Below are 20022 nucleotides of genomic sequence, written 5' to 3'. Positions count from 1 at the left end.
GATCCATGAAAATATGTACATGATTTAACATGTTAAAGATCATACAAGTTTTCTCATATTTTTTGTTGACTTGGTCAATGTACGATGGATGTGCGTGAAAGGTGAATACTCTTTAACATATTAATATTGTGGGTTTTATCCCTATAATTTGGGCCTCCAACTAGTGTTGATCTTCAAATGGCAATAACTTCTCATCTAGGAGGATTTTTCAGAGAATTATACACTGGTTGAAAGGTATTGATGAGACATATGCAACCATGAAGTTTATAATATCAATAGGGAACCATAACTTCATCAAAAACTCAAATAAATTCAAGCTCCTTTATCTTCAAGTGATGAGATCCTGTAAGAGATTTGGTTGTCATACTACTCCATAGAGAGTATTGTTGCTTCATGAATGACATCTTGTTTTCATCAATGAAAACACAATGTGCAACAATCTCCCCATTTTTCATTGATGGCAACACAACCAGACTTTGATGGTCGTTTGATGTCAAACTTGCAACAAAAAGTCTCCCCTTATTTTAATTGCAATGATGCTCCATTCTATTGATGTCTATGTTCTCTCCTTTGTATTACTGTCTGCAATCTCCCCCCTTTTGACACCAATGGAAAAGGGTTATAGATTTCTATCAAAATTGTCATGCTTATGAAAATACTAGACTCTTCCATCTAAATATATAAGTAAACAAGACAAAGATCAATGCTTTGTTCAGCTTGGGCTCACAAGAGAATCTCATTGTCGTAAAGTTGGTCAATAAACTGGGATTGGAATTTCATGGTCATCTAAGCCCATATCCATTAGGATGGGTAAATAAGGATGCGAAAAATAGATGTAACTATATAGTGCAAAATTAGATTGCTATCAATGTCGATTTTATTGATGAAGTAGAATTATATGTGGTTCCCCTTGATGTATGTGTAGTGGTGTTTGTAAGTGTAGAAATTTTGAATACTATAACACTTATTCACATAGATTATCTTGATTATACACTATTTGCAGAATGCATGCATAATACATAACCTCCTCTACGTTGATCATCAATTTGTGGAATCAAAAACAATCGCATGCGCACATTCAAACATCAATCACACATATCAACACAATATGTACTGGGGAAAGCATACAGCTGAAAACCCCCAACTATCTGTATATTATAATGATAGAGAACATGTAACAATACAAAGTACAATACTCCTCACAAGTACTCAGTACTATCTCCACCTGCTACACACAAACTAGCTCAGATTTGAATCAAGTCACAGGTTCAAATCTCCTCCGCTGTCTGCCTACCTCTACTGCACAATCCAATGTGAGAATAGGAATGATTCAAGCTCATTTTCCTTGGCTTGTACTATGCAATCCTCATTGGAAATCTCCATCATTGATTGTGCAAATCTCATGCACAACTATAGTCACAACTGATAGCAGTCTCCACCTCTAACACCTGTCTCCACTGAACTATCCATGCACTGAGTTAACTAATGTATTCTTTAGTTGATTTATGAGTTAATAATTAGTGAATTAATTAAAAATTAATTCACATCACTCATCACTAGTGTATTTGCAGTTAGACTGAATACAACTAGTTCAACTAAGTCAAACTGAACATAACTCCATCAACTCCTCAATCAACTCCACCAAACTCAATCACTTGAGTTCTAACTGAAGTCCATCATGCAATAGCTCAACTGACCCATACGAAAAGCGTATTTCCTTCTGGCAGTTGCATGTGCCACATCCGTAGCTCGAACTGAAGTGCTCCAAGAGGATAAGATAATGTTTATAGTCCAAATATTATTATTTTTAGACTGGCAGTCTAAAAATAGACTCCGCCCATATGTCTAAAAATAGAAGTTCATCTATTTTTACCAACATGACCAATCATCCGCAAATAGTGTCCTGCAACTCATAGACCATGATCCATATGTCTAAAAATAGACTTTGCGCCAAAAATAGCCTGCGGGCCCACTTAGTGAAGGCAACTTCTTTTCACTAAGCTCCATCATCTTGTTGCATTTTCAACAGTAAGTCCCTATATGTACATTTAGGATGTAATATTCACATGGAGAACTAACCAATACCACCTCATCAAGGATGGAAAATCCTTCATCATCAATGTGCACAAAGGAAAGTCCAAAATTTCATTAGTAAGTGCCAACCAAGCTAAGAAACTAATTATTTCTACCAAGAAGTATGTTTTACTATTTTTAAGAGAAAATCAATTTGTAGAAGAGTTATTGAGAGAAAATTCATCCCTAGAGGGGTGTACTAGGAAAATGAAACAACAATTAGAAGAGTTTCTACATGAATATAGGGATGTGTTCCAAGATCCTAAAGGGATACCACCCAAGAGGGAAGTGGAGCACGAGATCCAAATATTGCAAGACTCCATGTTGCCAAACATTGGGTTGTACATATAGAGTATTGCAGAAGCAAGCGAGGTCAAGAAGCAGTTGCAAAAACTACTGGAATAGGGTGTCATTCGACTGAGTACATCACCATGTGGGTCACCCATCATCATTTTTCCAAGGAAGGATGATTCCTGGTGAATGTTTATAGATTCCAAGGTGTTAAACAAGATTACGCTCAAGAACATATACCCCCTTCCCATGATAGATGATCTACTAGATCAATTGCAACAAGTGAAACACTTCACCAAGTTGGACTTAAAGTTTGAATGTCACCAAGTTCAAGTTAGAGAAGAAGATACATGGAAGACCACTTTCAAAATATGAAAGGTTTGTATGAGTGGTTAGTCATGTCTTTTGGCCTATGTAAAGTACCAACTACGTTTATGAGGTTAACAAATGATATATTGTGTCCTTTATCGATTAATTTTTTATTATATATTTCGATTATATATTGGCATATGATTCTACATGGGAGGAGCACATCTCACATTTGACATAGGTGCTAGAGACATTAAAGAAGAACTAGCTACTGGAAATATCAAGAAGTTCAAGTTTTCATAATAATCTTTGGTGTATCTAGGGTATGTGATTGGTGCAAGAGAGTTGAAGATATATCCCACTAAGATGGAGACCATAATGAAATGGTTGGTACCTACTAATGTTTATAAGGTCATGAGTTTCATTGGGGTAGAACAGTACTTGAGGAAATTCATAAAATCATTTTCAATAGTAGCAGCACCACTCCATGCCATAACAACAAATGGAAAGATTTTCGAGCGGGGAAGGGTCAATAGAGGGCCTTTGAGGAGTTAAAGAAGAAGATTATTCAAGCACCAATCCTAAAATTACCAAACTTGTAGCAGCCCTTTGAGGTGGAGACACATGTGAGGGAATATTTTATGGTAGAGGTCTTGATGGAGGGAGGAAGGCATGTATACTACCATTCTAAAGTATTTCATGGGGAAATTCTTAACTACCCTACCTACTACAAGGATCTTTATGACCTAGTGCAAGTTGTGAAGAAGTGGGAGAATTGTTTGATGGGGAAGGAGATAATAATATACATAGATCATCAACTGCTACAATATTTGTAGGCCCAGAGTAAGCTATAGTAAACCAATCATTACAAGTGGATGGGTTTTTACAACAGTTTCATTTAATGATCAAGTATAAGAAGAGAAACATAAACAAGTTGGTTGGCATGCTTTCAAGGCCACTCACATCAAAGATCACAACTTTGGGAATTATAATGCACATGGATGCATTCACTCATGATGCATATAGAGAAGCATATTAAGAGGAAGAGGACTTCAAGGAGGCATTTTAGCAGTTGTAGAGCCGGATTCATGAGCATAGTGGTGATAAAATAATTGAATACCATCTCTAGGATGAGTTACTCTATAGGATGGATAATTTATGTGTTCGTAAAGGTGAGGAATTGTAGTTGATTAGAGAGGCTCATACCTCCAAGGTTGCAAAAAAAAATTGATGTAGGGAAAATAGTGGCCAGCTTGAAAAGGTATGTATATTGGCCCAAGATGCAAGAAGAGGTAGCTAGGTTCATAAGAGGATGCATGTTTTGTTGTGCCAACAAGCCTAGTAATAGGAAACAATGTTTATATCATCCCTTACTTGTACCCACTTGTCCATGGGAAAGCATTTCCATGGACTTTGTGGGAGGTTTACCAACAACCAGGAAGGGACATGATTACCTGTTCATGGTAGTTTTTAATTTTAGCAAGATGTTTGTTCTAATGCCCTATAAAAACACCATTAATGGACAAGAAGTAGCGAACTTGTTCTTTGGAAAGGTTTGGGGGCACTTTGGGATACTGAGGAGATAGGGACAACAGATTTCTCAGAGCATTTTGGACTACATTGTGGTATAATATGGGCACAAAGTTAAAGTGGTCTACAACATTCCATCCACAAACGTATGGGTAGACAGAAGTAATCAACAAGACTTTGATTTATTTTTTGAGGGGTTACAGTCACAATCATCTGAAAACCTAGAATGAAATATATATATATATATATATATATATATATATATATATATATATAACACTCTTATAATAGAGAAATCTATACTTATACTAGTAAGTCCCCATTTGAAACTTGTTTTGGATATTTTCCACCTTCACCTTTAGATATTTCACATGGGTAGCAAGGAGGAGTGAGGTAGGATCTTACAGGGGATTCCTTAAGGGAAGAACGATTTGTGGAGAAGATAGAGAAAAAACATATACAAGTATAGGAGACATTGCAAAATTCATAAGAACATGCACAATTAGCATAGAACAAAGAAGACATTCAAGGTGGGAGACAAAGTATGGTTATAGTTGAAAAATGAGAGGCTACACAGTCATGGAAAGAAAATCAAGGCTCTATGATGGTCATTTTGAGATATTGGAAAAGGTGGGAGATAATCCCTATTGACTTAGTCTACCCCCATACATGTGCATTTACTCAATAGTGAATGTAGCCTAATCTGAAACTCTCTAAGCCTTCCATGCTAAATCAGGGAGAGGAATAAGTCCTACCTTCTATAGAGTATTTGGCACTAGATGCTTAGGAATAGTTTTAAAAAAATATAGTTTTGGAGAAGAGGTCCAAAACTACAAGATAGGGGAAACATGCCATTTTGCAGATTGAGTTGAAAGGGAAACTTCTAGGCAAAGCTAATTAGTACACTCAAGAGAAGGTGGAGGAAAAAATTCCTGACCTCATTTAGTAGAATCGGGGGGGGGGGGGGTATCTCTTTTTTTGGGGGGGTGGGGGGCCTTGTCTCTCTCAGCTATGCAGTTGTGTGCTCCCAGGTCTCGGGCTCGATCAAACCAAGAAAATCAAGGGGCTCTACAGACCTACCAGAGGACAGATGCAAACTCTACTAAGATAAGATACCTACTAGTCTAAACTGAAAAAAGGCCCCCACCCCCCCAAAAAAAAAAAGATACCCCCCCTTTGAGATCAAAATCCTCCAAAAATAAGGAGGTGTGATCCATATTGGATCATTAAATTGTTTTTCATCCATTTTGATGCTTTCAGAGTGGAAAAAGTGGAGGAATCAATTCACAGGACCATTTTTACTGGTGTGACCCAATTTGGAAAATTGGGGTCTGAAACGTTTTAGGAGAAGTTTGCAGCATCAAATGAAATGTTTTGAGGTAAAAAGAATTCCTTGGTTCCACACCTTTCTTTCTTATTATACACACAAATACCTTTCCAATAGTGCTAGAATCATCTCAATTAGAGTTTGTATGCAAAATTTATACCACTCAGAAGTTGACCTTCTTGTTTTGACCACAATAATTTGAGATGATGCCATGTTAGCCCCATTATTCATGGAAATGAGATATCCACATGATCATTGTGAATAAGACTCTATAATATTCAATATTATAACTCTAGTTGGTAGTGGAAGGATTCAAACCTAACTACTAGTAAGCTATTAGGCTATGTTATAATCGGGATACTAGGAGGAAAAGGGTTTCCATTCTTTTCGAGTGCATTTTTCTCCATAGAGGAGAAAATTAGCCGAGTGGGATAGGGAAAGAGTACAAAAAGATGATTTTTTCACTGTACTAGCCCACAAACCATAGGCCTTACTTCTTTGCACCTGCATCCATTTTCTATTCACAAAAAGAGAGTAGAGTGGCCTCACCTTCCAACTAGGTTTTCTCCCGAACGGGTTTCCAAAGATATATCTTGTGTCAATTGTGGTTTATGATTTTTTATTTCATTTTTTTCTATTTTCCACATAACTATAATTTGCATGCACATGCAATAAACAATCAATTACAAATCCATAAATCTAAAGAGAAATAAACCCTCATAGTATAGATTTCGAATTTTCAAGTATAATTTTATCAGATCTATTGTGATGAACTTTCCAGTCGAATATCCCTGGAATTATACATATCACCAAAATTATTTTAATAAATGATATGAGTTTTAAAACCCTTGTATCAAACTTGGCATGAAATGGAAGTTAATGATGCCACAAGTCTCACAGCATGACAAGCTCATGTAAATAAACAATATTTGCAATAGTGCAAAACAATGACACATATGCATACTGGTGTGAATTTTAACCTCCTTTATGATATGGGTCAGTTGAGTAGAAGTTAGCATCCTCATAAGTTTCATGATGTTGCACACTTTCATGAACTTCGAACCTTTATGAAAATACACAATGATGATAAGTGGCTAAACATATGGGCGTGACAATATTTCGATCAATAAGGTAGTTTTAATGAAATTACATCTTTGGAAATGTTGCATGCTAGCACACATTTAGAATTCTCTAGGGATCATGTTATTGGCCTAATTTATTTGCATAAAGTAGATCATAAATTTTTCAATCGAAGAGTTCATAAACTTAGAAGCACAACATTATGTGTGTAGATCTACAATTAGATTTTCTCTATCACTTAAATATAAAATTATGACTAATATTATTTTAATTAATGATTTAAACCATAATGAAAAAGCATGATTACTAACTAAATCACTGTAGTGGAAAATTCAAATTGTAGATTGTAAACTGAAAGAAAATTCTAGTTAACCACTTTGATAGGAAATTAACTAAATCTTTTGGTCTAGATTAAAAAAGTGGTAGAAGAACAAGGGAATCTAAGCCTTGAGGAAATCCCACACAATTGTGCACTATTTACTTTTGTAGGTTATTAGCCAAAGAAGAAATTATATCACACTTTCTTGAAATGAATTCTACTTTAGGTGAGGAAAACAAGCTAGTTTCAAATTTGAATTGGTTGGTTAAGCATGCATTAGGGTCCCTACTAGTACAAAAGCTAGTTGTAGATCCTATGGCTCACTTCTTTAAGTGGCTCAATAAATTGCAACAATACTCCATTAGAATCCTCAATATTTTACCTAACCATGCAATACTAAACTTGTCTCTCAAAAGCAATTGTTATTGGATGGAAAGGAAACTTAATTTGTTTATGTGAAATACAACAATTAAACTATGATAAATAAGTAACATGGCTACAACCTAAATGAAGGATTTATGGACAAGAAAATACAAAAAATAGTGTATAAACAAAGAAATTTGTAAAAGATAAAAAAAGAGGTTTATTTGCATATTAAAAATTAAACATAAAAGGGAAAACTCAAAGATATATACCAATACTTTTGCTAAAAAATCCATATTTATGCACAGTGAAGAAGATTGTGCACATGTTTAGACAATAGGGACCCTCCAATGCCTTAATGTATACACATGAAGACTATCAACTAAAGGAACTCAAAGAGATTGCATAAATTAATGAAATGAAGCTTGAAACAAAGCTTCAATATAGAAGTTATTTAGTATAACACCACAATAGAAACTAAAAACTCAAAATATAATTGTGTCCTTGAAAATTCACTTGCTTACCATTTATACAAAACAAAATCAAACTAATTGTTGATAATCCTTTGTCCATCCAACCAATTGTTATTCCCAGATTTCATTTGGATGATATTCAACCTCCACAATGACTGAAATCAAGGAAAAATCATGAGCTCTCAAGTATGGGCAGATTTACTTGCCAAAACATGAGTTTTCATGTTGACTAGGCCTATGCATGGGCTTCTTGCCAAACCATTAGGAAAATCACCATCTAGGGAGCACAAGGAACAAAACCCACGTTCCCAATTTTTCCCAGCTTTCTTGCAAGTATCTCAACAAATGAGGAATTATGAGAACACCTAATTTCTTGTAAATTTTAGTAAAAGTGAATTACAATGCACAAAATTCACTAAATTTCAAAAATAAAAAACAAATGAGAAAAATATGTTTAAATGGGTTTTATTAGTTAAAATATATGCAAAAGGTGGTAAAAGTGACAAAAAAATAGTTTAGTTAGGTCAGTTGGAGTTTATTAACATGGAAAATTTTCACCAAAATTGAAGACAGACACATGCAATGGTGACACATGAAAATATGCATGCACATATTACCTTGGTTTAATTGACTATCACAGACAATAAAAAGTATATGGGCATGGATATTGGATCCCTTGTTGCAATTTCAAAACTTTTGAACATTACAGGTGTCATCACATGTGTCGTTATTTGGAAAGAATTATCAAATGTGGCATATCACATCACATAAGGTCTGTTAAACATAACATGGTTATATATATTTACATAGAATGTTTACAATGTCTAAATTATTGACCCCTTCATCGTAGCAAAGGGATACACTAAGATGTTAATTGTGGCATCCCACATGTGCCATGTGGATCAATGCTACATCACTGGCAAGTGTGTGTTATACAAAATTGACCTAGCCAAGAGATAAGTAAGCCCTAAATTTTTAGAGGGACATAACTTTATGCCTTGAACTTGGTTAAGTGGTTAGTTTTGGTGGCTCTAAGATTGTAGGATCAATCCCACAAACCTCCACTTTTGGAAAATTACAACGGATACAACTTACATATATATATCATTGGTTGCACCAGTGATTAACTAATGGAATACTAGTAATGTGGCTTGAATAGTAGTGTAGAGGTCGTGGGATTGAGCCCAGGGATCTCCATTTTTGGAAAATGAAAAGCCAAAAACTTTAAATGGAGTTTACTTATCCACCATTGTAACTGACTCCAGTGGCGTAACGGTAAGCTGGTGCATTGGTTCCATCGAATTCAAGGTTCGAACATCCCCAATGGATTTTACATAGGCCACCATAGCCCATTTGGGGTTTTCATGTGGTTCCATTTTATTTTTCCACATCAACCCTCTACATATTCAGCCTATTTAGTCAACCCACCACATCTATGCCACATCGTATCTAGTCAACCTACCACGTCAACACTTATATTATCTATTCATCTTACCACGTCAATGCCACTTTAACACCCGTACAATCGCCTATCACTATCTATACTACCATGTGTCAATCCTTGGTGATGCCACGTGTCAACCGTGAAAATTTTAACTACTACAACAACTGGAAATTATTCTTCTAACTATAAATTAATTAATAGTTTATTTGCCCACACAAACAATGAATAATTCACAATTACAATTTTCACCAAATTAAATTATGCAGAAGATAAACTAGAATTTGAGAAAATACTGGTGCACACACAAAATATTATGACATATTTATTTTTGGACAAATGTCCCCGGAAAAAAATCAACTTGGGAAAATCGGTGCATCAGTTGAGGGTTTTTATTATTATGCAGCAGTGAAATAATTTGAGTACAATCTGGATGCTAAAAACTAGAAATCCTGGAGAGAAGATACTAGAAAAAATTTATTGAGGGAAATTACTCTCACTCCGAGAAATCTTGACTCTTGACTTCCCCTGAAAAGCTAGTTGTTCAACTGGGCCTGCACAAGCTCTGCCTCACACTAGAGTTGCCTGTTGAGCCTCCAAATTACTCATTCCCTAGCAACTCTTCTCGTTCCTTTTCTTTGTTTTTCCATAAGAAAGATGCATTCTCATCAGTAATAATTGGTATATATTGTCTTGAGGAGGACATTTAGTGATTTGCATGCTATGCTTTTTATGTTTTACTGTTTGAATAAATTTTTGTATATTAGCTATGGAACACAGCCTATTCTACAGCTAACCGGCTGTTCTGCAACTACCTCCATGCTCTAACAGGTTCCAGGTGTCAGAAGGAGAAACTAGCCACATGGGTAGCTTTGAAATCATCAATGACATGGACCCTGTCCTATTCATTCAACCCAGGCCGACAAAGAAGATGGCATAAGACTACGGTCAATGGATAAGTCAAACACAAAGAGACCAAGGATAGCAGGACTCTGTTTAGTGGTTAATTAACGTGTTTCACAATGATGGGAAGCATTATCCGAAGCAACTACCTGTACCTACGGACTCCAACAGCCACCTATACAAACGAATCCAACATCCACCATGTTTTGGATTTATTTCTCTAGTAGTTGAGGAAGAAATTCTGCATATCAGTCTTCTACGTGTTTCGTTGTAGCATGCTTTTCTCCACAAACAGTTATATGATTTTTCTTATAAATACCTGTGTAAAGGACCGAAGAAGTTAGTAATAGTTTTAATGTGAAATCGAAGTTCTAGACTCTGTAATCTTTGGGTGTTTTGTGTTCCCTGTTTTAATATGAGAAGGCCACATGTTTTTATGAATGTCTGAAGGAGTTTTCTTGGAGTTGATTGAGCAAGCATAGCCTAATCAGTTGCAGAGGGCTCCTGCACTGAAGAAGGTTTCATTTTATTTATTTTTCTTTTTCTTGTTAACTATAAATTCATCATTTTCTTTCTAAAACAGTGTTTATAATCATGTTCTTACTAACAGTGTTTATATTGTAATTTCCATCATTTTCTTGCTAACAGTGTTTATAATTTAGAGCAGTTTCCATTAGCTTGATTTCTTTTTAGTTCTTATCAGTAGTTTAGAAGAAAGAACTCAACAGTGTAATCTTGTTTCTTCAATTAAAAACTAACCTTGTTTCAGGATGAGAGTAGGATTAAAGAATGATAAGGATACATTGTTGGATAGTTTACTTCATTCACTGTTTTGTTAGTTTACATTCTCAATTAAACTGATTAGTGCCATTTACTGTCTTTGCCATTTCATTTTTAGTTTAAAGTACTAACTCACGGTGTTAATGAATGTTTATGGAAAACCCTTCAAGTTGATAATTCATCCTTAACTAAGTGGTTGAACATTTCATCTATGCAATGAGTTATTTCTGCATCTTTGTATTTGCTTTCTCTTAGATTAATGAAGTACAAAATTACTTAAATTTCATCCCAAGGAGAATTTCTCCCAAAATTGAGAGGTAGAGTAACCAAGTGGTTCATTTAGTTTTATCTCTGTAATTAGTTAGACATTAATTGCAAATTTCACTTTCAGTTTTAATAGCTTTGTTTTCATTCCTTTCTTAGCCTTGTTTTTATTTTTAGATTTTGAGCAGTCTTTAAGAAAGTCAGATTTATTTTTGATAATTTACATATAAATCAGTAGGAATTAAAAGACCAAAAACCCCCGAAACAACATAAAACATAAAAACAACGAAGTAAAAAGGGTTAGCTAGCACAAATAGTGCACTACACTTCATCAGTTTACTATACCCGGATTGATAATTTATGTAGAGCAATTTAGGACACTAAATTGACCAAACATTTTGGTGCCGTTGCTGGGGAAGTGTAACTAGGTAGCCTTATCTCTTACATTAAAAAAAAAATGATATGCATAGAGAAAGAGACTCTAGGGGTAGATTTATAGCTAGGGGCAGAAGTTCAATTCCTACAACACCACTTACTCCACCAAGAACAAGAAAAAACACATCTCCATCTCAAAATCATACTCCCAGCAATAGAACTCCTGAAATTCCAGGGGTAGAAATCCAATCAAAAGAATCTCCTACTTCATCTACCAAGTCAGTCCTAGGGGAGAAAAATCTTGAATCTCCAACAGCAGGAATAGCCTTTTTCACCTCCACAGGAGAGCACATTTTAGTTGAAGAATTAGGAATACCTGGTGAGGAAGAAGAAGTAGAACCTCTCTCCCATATCCCATTAATAGAAGAACCAGAGGAGGAGAAAGTAACCTTGCAGGTTGAACCCTATACTGACCCTGAAAAAACTATAATGGCAGAAGAAGAACAAGATGTAGAATTCACACTGTTTGGAGGAGGGGGTAGAGGAGGAGGTAGAGGAAGTAATGGAGAGGTAGAGGAAATAATGGAGGAGGCAGAGGAAATAGGGGAATAGATAATTCTTTTGGATTCCCTATAGTGGATGAAGAAAAAAATGCCACAATGAAAAATATCTCACCTTCTGTCCTCCCAAACTTCCATGGGTTAAAAAGTGAGGATCCTGAAACATTTTTATTTGAGTTTGAAGTCTTGTGCAGAACCTATGATTATCTAGAAGACTCTCAAAAACTTAAGTTGTTCCCTTCAACAATGAAAGGAGATGCTTTGAAGTGGCTCATGGGATTAGCCACTCAGTCCATTAGAACATGGAATGACATGAAAAAAACGTTTTTGGATAGGTATTTGGATTATTGCGTGCCTACCAATCATAAAGATGAAGTGATCAAAATGATGCAAAGAGAGGATGAGAACTTAGAGGATTTGATTAAGAGATTCAACTATAATTTGAAAATATCAAAGATGGAAAATTTAGATGAAGATACCTTAAAAGCTCTTTTACTAAAAGCCATTAGGGATGAATGGATAAATATCCTTAACATGATGGGAAGGGAGATATCTATCAACTCCCATTAAATGATATAGGAGAATTATGTGTTCATCTCTCAAGAGGGAAAACCAAAACAGGGAAAGGTCAAGAGATCCTTCTCTTGTTAGAGTAAATAAGTTTGCAATTGGATCAGTGAGTAGGGCAGAAATTGGTAATATGCTTGATGAATTCAAAACAGATATCCTAGGGAGTCATAGTGAGAAAATAGACACCCTTAAGTTGAAAAACAAGCATAAAACCGAAGCTCACGCTTTAGCTATTTTCTGTCCAAAATGCAGAAAAAAACATGCTCTAAGAGAATTCCCTTTAGATGCAAAAATTATAGAGACTTGTATGATTTTCTCAGAGAATCATGAAACCAAAGGTTGCCCTTCAATTCCAGGACTTAAGGCTATTTTTCAAGAAGAAATAGTTCCAAGTTCAGCAGAGCCTCTTTGCTTTGTCTCTAGAAAACCTTGGCAAGGGCCACAAAATCAAGGATTTAACAATCAAATGTATCTTCAGCCCCCACCAAATTGGAATTCTTAGCAACAACCTTGGCCTCAACCTCAATCTCAATCTCAACCTTGGCCTCAACCTCAATCTCAATCTCAACCATGGGCACAAGGAATGAAAAGTCCTTATGGGCGATTTTCTCAATATTACCAATATCCTCCATCATGTCAAAATTATCTTCCCCCACACATTCCACAACAAAATCAGCAATCACAAATTCAAAATCAGAACCCTCAACTTTCATTACAAAATCCACAACAAAACCAAAATCCTTAACTCTTACTGCCATTTCAACAGAAACCAAATCAGCTACCTACCCAACCATTACCAAACCCCAACAATAAAAATCATCAGAATGCTTACATGGTAGAATGACAAAAATTTCGAACCTATATGATTACTCCTCTAGATCTTAATGATGTTCAACTGAGATCTGGTAGGATATTAGAAAAGGAAAGACCTTCTGTAGTTATTCAGGAACAAGACAGTTCTGAGGAAGATTCTCTAAAGGTCAATAAAATTTTTGAGGGAACATCTCTCCAAAACCAAAACATTGAAAAAGAAAAACAAAAATAATTAGTGAACACAACTCCTATCATTGAGCAACCAGCATCTACTTCTACACCTCCTTTTCCTGAAAGATTACAAATTGATAGAGGAGTAGAAAAGCAGATTATGTTGCCCAATTATAATTTTCTAGATGAATTGAAGAATGTCTGTATCAAAATCCCTTTGCTACAAGCCATTAAAGAAATTCTAATTTGAGCCAAAGCAATAAAGGAGTTGAGCATAAAGAAACCAGGAAGAAAAACAAAGGAAACAAAAATAATTCACTTGGTAGGGAAAATAGCAGATATAATGATGGGAAAAATTGCCATACAAAAATATGTGGATCCAGGAAGTCCAATTGTGAAAACACATATCAATGGAGTTTAAATTCCAAATACATTGATTGACTTAGGGGCAGCAATAAACATCATGAGCAAACAAACTATGGAGCAGCTCAAGCTTCCTAATCTTCTTTACACACCTACCTTATTGCAACTAGCAAATAGATCAGTAATCAAACCAGATGGAGTGTTAGAAGATATTTCAGTATCCTTAGATTCTTGGGAATATCCTGTTGATTTCATGATCTTAACTCCCAAGAACAATCTAGGAGGACATCCACTCATATTAGGAAGACCTTGGTTGGCCACAACAGATGCTTTTATTAGCTGTAGATCTGGTGACGTGTATATTGCTGATGGTAATTGAACAAAAAATTTTACTCTATATCCTCCAGCAAAAGCAATCACAGAAATAGATGACAAAGAATGGATTGATGATGAAGATGATATTCATCTTCTCTTTACTATTTCAGATATTAGTGAAGATATTCAAATTTTAAATACATTGGAAAATTTTGAATCATCTTCAGAATATGACCATGAGAAATTTCAAGAAACATCCAACATTGAATATTTGTCATCTAGGGAGATGTCTCTCTATTCTATGGAAGAGTTTGGTAGCTCTACAATTGAAATTTTTTGAAGTAGGACATTGAACATAAACAAAAACTTGGAGAAACTACAACAAGAAGAGCTAATCAAAACATTACACAAACATTTTGCTGCATTTGAATGGGAATACACCGACATGAAAGACATTAATCCTAAAACTTGTATCCATCACATCTACATTGAGGAAAATTGTAGACCTATCAGACAACCTCAGAGAAGGATGAATCCAAATCTTAGAGAGATTGTGAAAGAAGAGCTCCAAAAATTACTGAATGTAAACTTCATTTACCCAATTTCAGATAGCCAATGGGTTTCTCCTTTGGTAATTGTGCCTAAAAATAATGGTAAATGGAGGGTGTGCATTGATTATCGAGAACTGAATAAAGCTATCCTTAAAGATCATTTTCCTTTGCCCTTTATAGATCAAGTGTTAGATACATTAGCAGGTTAGAAGTATTTCGCATTCTTGGATGGTTTTAGTGGTTATAATCAAATTCAAGTGGCACCTGAAGATCAAGATAAAACCACATTTACTTGTCCATGGGGAACTTATGCCTACCGAGTACTTCCTTTTGGGTTATGTAATGCACCTGCAACATTCCAAAGAGCAGTACTAGGAATTTTTTCTGATCTAATACATGATTGTGTAGAGGTATATATGGATGATTTTACAGTCTATGGGAATACATTTGAAGAAGATTTGGAAAATTTGGAAAAAGTTCTTAAAAGATGTAAAGAAGCAAACCTTTCACTAAGCCATGAAAAATGTTTTATGATGTTTACATAAAGTATTGTTTTCGGACATCATATTTCAGGAGATGGGATTAAAGTTGACAAATCTAAAGTTGAAGTCATCTCTAAATTATCAGTTCCAAATTGCCAAAAGGATGTTAGAAGTTTTCTAAGATTTATAGGATACTATAGAAGGTTTATAGAAAATTTCACTAAAATAGCATCCCCACTCTTCAAATTGCTTAACAAATATTGTGAATTCAATTGGAATTCTGATTGCCAGTTGGCATTTGAAACCTTAAAAACAAAAATTTCTGAACCACACATTTTAAGAGGTCCAAATTGGAAAATCCCTTTCCATATTTCAACAGATGCTTCAGATACAGCTCTGGGAGCTGTATTGGGACAAAAAAATTTGATTCCTTATGCCATTTACTATACAAGTAAGAATTTGACTCCCATTGAGTTATATTATACTGTGACTGAAAATGAATTCTTAGCTGTTGTTAATGCAATTAACAAGTTCAGACACTATATAACAGGCTATGAAACCTTTGTTCATACAGATCACTCTGCAATTAAATATTTAATGAATAAACCTATTACTAATGGCAGAGTTACAAGATGGCTTTTACTTTTGCAAGAATTCAACATTATTGTGCTAGATAGACCTGGAAAACAAAACACAGTTGTCGATTCCTTGTCTAGGATTCAGAATAGCAAAGAAGATTCTCTGGTTGAAGATAAGTTTCCTAATGAATATATTTTTGTAGTAACTACTCAAACTCCTTGGTTTGAAGATATTGCTAACTATTTAGTCACAGGAAAGTTACCTTCAAATTTGTTTCCTAGAGAGAAAAGAAAAATTATTCAGGGAAGTTCAAGATATTCATGGATCACTAACAAACTGTATAAAAAGGTCCAGATCTTATGATCAGAAGGTGTGTCAAGGAAGATGAAATTCCGGAGATTCTTAAGGCATGCCATGATGAGCCATGTGGTGGACACTTTGCTGACAAGAGGACAAACTATAAAATCCTTTCTTTGGATATTATTGGCCATTCATCTTCAAAGATGCTAAAGAATATGTCAGGAGATGTGACAGCTGCCAAAGGGTAGGGAAACTTGCTCCCTCAAATGAAATGCCATTACAAATTCAGGTACTCAACGAACCTTTTGAAAAGTGGGCCTTAGATGTTATTGGGCCAATTAATCCTCCATCTAATTAGAAAAAGTATATATTGGTATGCACTGATTATGTCACTAAATAGGTAGAAGCCAAAGCATTACCTTTTTCTAATGAAAAATCTGTAGTTAATTTTCTTTTTGAGGACATCTTCACTCATTTTGGTGTTCCAAGAGAAATTGTGACAGATCAGGGATCTCAATTTACATCTAAAATGATGGAGGGTCTTGTGGAAAATTACAAGATAAAACATTGGAAATCTACTCACCAAGATTGTGCATCTACATAGAAGAGATTGGGCGGAAAGGCTTCCTGAAGCCTTATGGGCCTATAGAACTACATGGAGGAACACAATGGGACATACACCCTATGAACTTGTTTATGGGAAACAAGTCCTGTTCCCTATAGAGTTCCAAATTAGAACTTTCAAGATGGTAGTCCAACTGGGACTAGATTTATCAGAGGCACAAAAGCATAGGCTGGAGCAATTAAATGAACTGGATGAAGTCAGGCAAGAGGCAGTTAAAAGGACTAGTATAGTCCAACAAAAGGGGCTAAATGGCATGACAAATATATCAAGGACAAGAGGTTTCAAGTGGGAGATTGGGTGCTATTGTTTGATTCAAAGTTTAAAGATTTTCAAGGGAAGTTTCAAACTCATTGGCTTGGGCCATATGAGATTGAAAAAGTCTTTAGTAATGGAGCAGTGAGGATAAGAACAATAGATGAAAGTAAAACTCCTCTTCTTGTGAATGGTCATAGATTAAAGATATATCAGAAACCAATTTCAAAAGAGGAGTTCATTAAGATTTTCCAAGACAATTCTGAAATGAAGCTAGTGAAGAAGAATTCTTCTTCTCCACTAACTTAGTCTTTATTTTTCCTATAAAAAAACAAATAAAAAAAATAAATTGTATAAGGTTGAAAACCAATCATTGATTGGCATACTTATACAGAAAATACAGGGTGAAAATCAAAGGTTTTTGACACCCTATATTTTCCATTTTCTTTCTGTAATAAGTAGTGACAAAAAGCTACAATCACTCTGCAATTTAGATTCTGCAAATTCATCATCTCATCTCACCTCACTCCGTTTTATTTTTGTAGTTTCACTTCATCTCATTGTCATATTTCATCAATAAATTTTTCAATTTTTCCTTTTACAGCTTTCATTCCATTTTTCATTTCATTTATCATCTTGTCTTACATCTCATTTCATTTCACTTACATAGCCACTTCCATTTCATTCATGATCCATAAGCCATATTTCACTTTCTTTTTCATGTTCTGTAGTTGATTCTGTTTTGCAGCTAATCTAATTCTGCAACTACAATTTGTTTATCAGTTCAGGCACAAGTGTACAGCTCATAATAAAATCACGTATGCATGGAATTGAAAGAAAAATCAATTTTTGAAGACCAACCATGCTCAAGGTACTTGTGGATCAACATAAAAAAAAAATTAGCAAGCGAAAGGTAAAAGTTCCAAAGGTAAATGAAAAGATTTATTTCAAAAAGAAAATTGAAAACATAAGTTTGTATAGTATGTATAATCACATGTCTCCTTAATCGACCATCATTTGATTTGATCGCCACTATATCTCCACCATATCTTACATCTTTAATGAAAAAGAGTCTCAATGATTCTTTCATGACAAATCTCCACTTCAAACTCCATAACCTGTACTCAAACGGTCCTCCACAACTCCACCTGTTAACGGTCAAGATGACAATGTGACCTACCTATCTATGACTCTCTAAATCCTTACTGCCTATTTATTACACGCAAACCCTCAAGTTTATCTCTCATATACACGCAGTCATTTCATATACACAGCCTTTCCAATTTCCATACACACAGTCATTCCATTTCTTAAATAGCACTCATTTTATAGACAATAGGAGTAATTTTGAAGGTTAACCGAAAACAGGGGATATGGGGCTTATTGTCAAGACAGAGCCCGTAGGGGTAAAGTATATGGAGGGGTATCCACAGCATAAAGGGATGCTACAGAAGGTCGGATGGTTAAATTTTATTGAGAAATTTGACGGCTACCACAAGGAAATTACCAAGTCTTTTGCAAGATCATTTGATGGCACAAAAGTGGAGATAGGAGATATTAAATTTGCAGTCACATAATCCTTTATAGAAGAAGCAACACAGCTGCCGAGACAAGGAGAAAGATGGTTTAAAAACAAGGATTTTCATGGTGAATCTTGGAAAGTGATCCTTAGAAACCCAAGTATGGCGTTACAGTATTTAGGAAGGGAATTCCTATTTCAACACTCAAGAACAAATGGGGTAATATGCGGTTGATATTGCAAAAATTCATTACATGTGAAGGAAGATTTGGGTTTATGTATGTTTACCATATACGCTTATTAATGAATTTCTTAGAAAATGGAACCATCAACTTTCCCTTCTTCCTTCTAAACAGTCTAAGAAGGATGGCTATAAATGTCCAAAAGAAAATTGAATCTATAGAAACAGTTATGTATCATCATGGATTGGTAAGAATTTTTTTCTAGGATGCTCCAGAGTCACCTGAGGAGAGTCATGTTAAGAAAAGTAGGAGGAGAAAGATTAGCATTAACATTCAAAACAAATCTGGAACCTCCTCACAAAAGAATGATGCAGAGATAGCTTCTAACCAAAGGTTAAAAAGCAGACTAAATAGAAAGGAAAAATGAAAGAGAGAGCTGAAAAATCAATGAAGACATTCCTGAACCTTCATCACCATAATAAGATGAACAATTACTCTCTGACAGACTGACCAAGATTAGGGAGCAAATCAAGAAAAAGAAGGAGATAGGGAAAAGGAAGAAGGACACAAGAGAAGAAACCATAAGCTTCCAAAACCTGAGAAGGAGCTCTAGACTCCGGGGTAAGGTGAGGAAGGTAACATCAAAAGGAGCCCAATTCATAAACTTAGAAGAAGAAACCCCAGTTCAATCCCCTGACAGTATTCCACCTGAACACAGTCCACAAAACTCTCCTCCACAGAATTTTGAAGGCAGCCCAAGCAGAGCTTCTTTTGGCATAGATCCATTACAACAACAAATTTATGATTACATAGAGTCTCTGGAAAAGAAAAGTGCCTCAATGGATCTAGGATCCTCAGCCAATCCAGAACAACCTGTTAATCCACAAGAACCTCTGACTGACTCCCTCAAACAAGAAATCTATGAGTTGGAGATATTGAATGGGCATATTAAGAAAGAAAATGAAACCATGAAGGAACAAAGAAAACTGGATAAAGCCATCCATGACAATACAATACTGCACCTAGGGCTATGGTACAAGAAGAATAGGAAGTTGAAGAGGAAAAATAGGAATTTGAGCAGAACACTTATCAACCTCAAATACAGACTTCTTATGAAGAAGCCCAGGATGGCAGTCAGTGCAAGGAGAAGTAAGAAAAGGAAGTTGGATGTGCTGGAAAAAGTGTCAGAACAAATGAAATAGGAGAAAGAAG

The sequence above is a fragment of the Pinus tabuliformis genome, chromosome 2_2, assembly GCF_031772625.1.
Source record: "Pinus tabuliformis cultivar Carrire ecotype Pingquan chromosome 2_2, CPIR1, whole genome shotgun sequence".
Lineage (NCBI taxonomy): Eukaryota > Viridiplantae > Streptophyta > Pinopsida > Pinales > Pinaceae > Pinus > Pinus tabuliformis.
The sequence above is the reverse complement of the archived record's forward strand: the minus strand, read 5'-3'. Positions refer to the sequence as shown.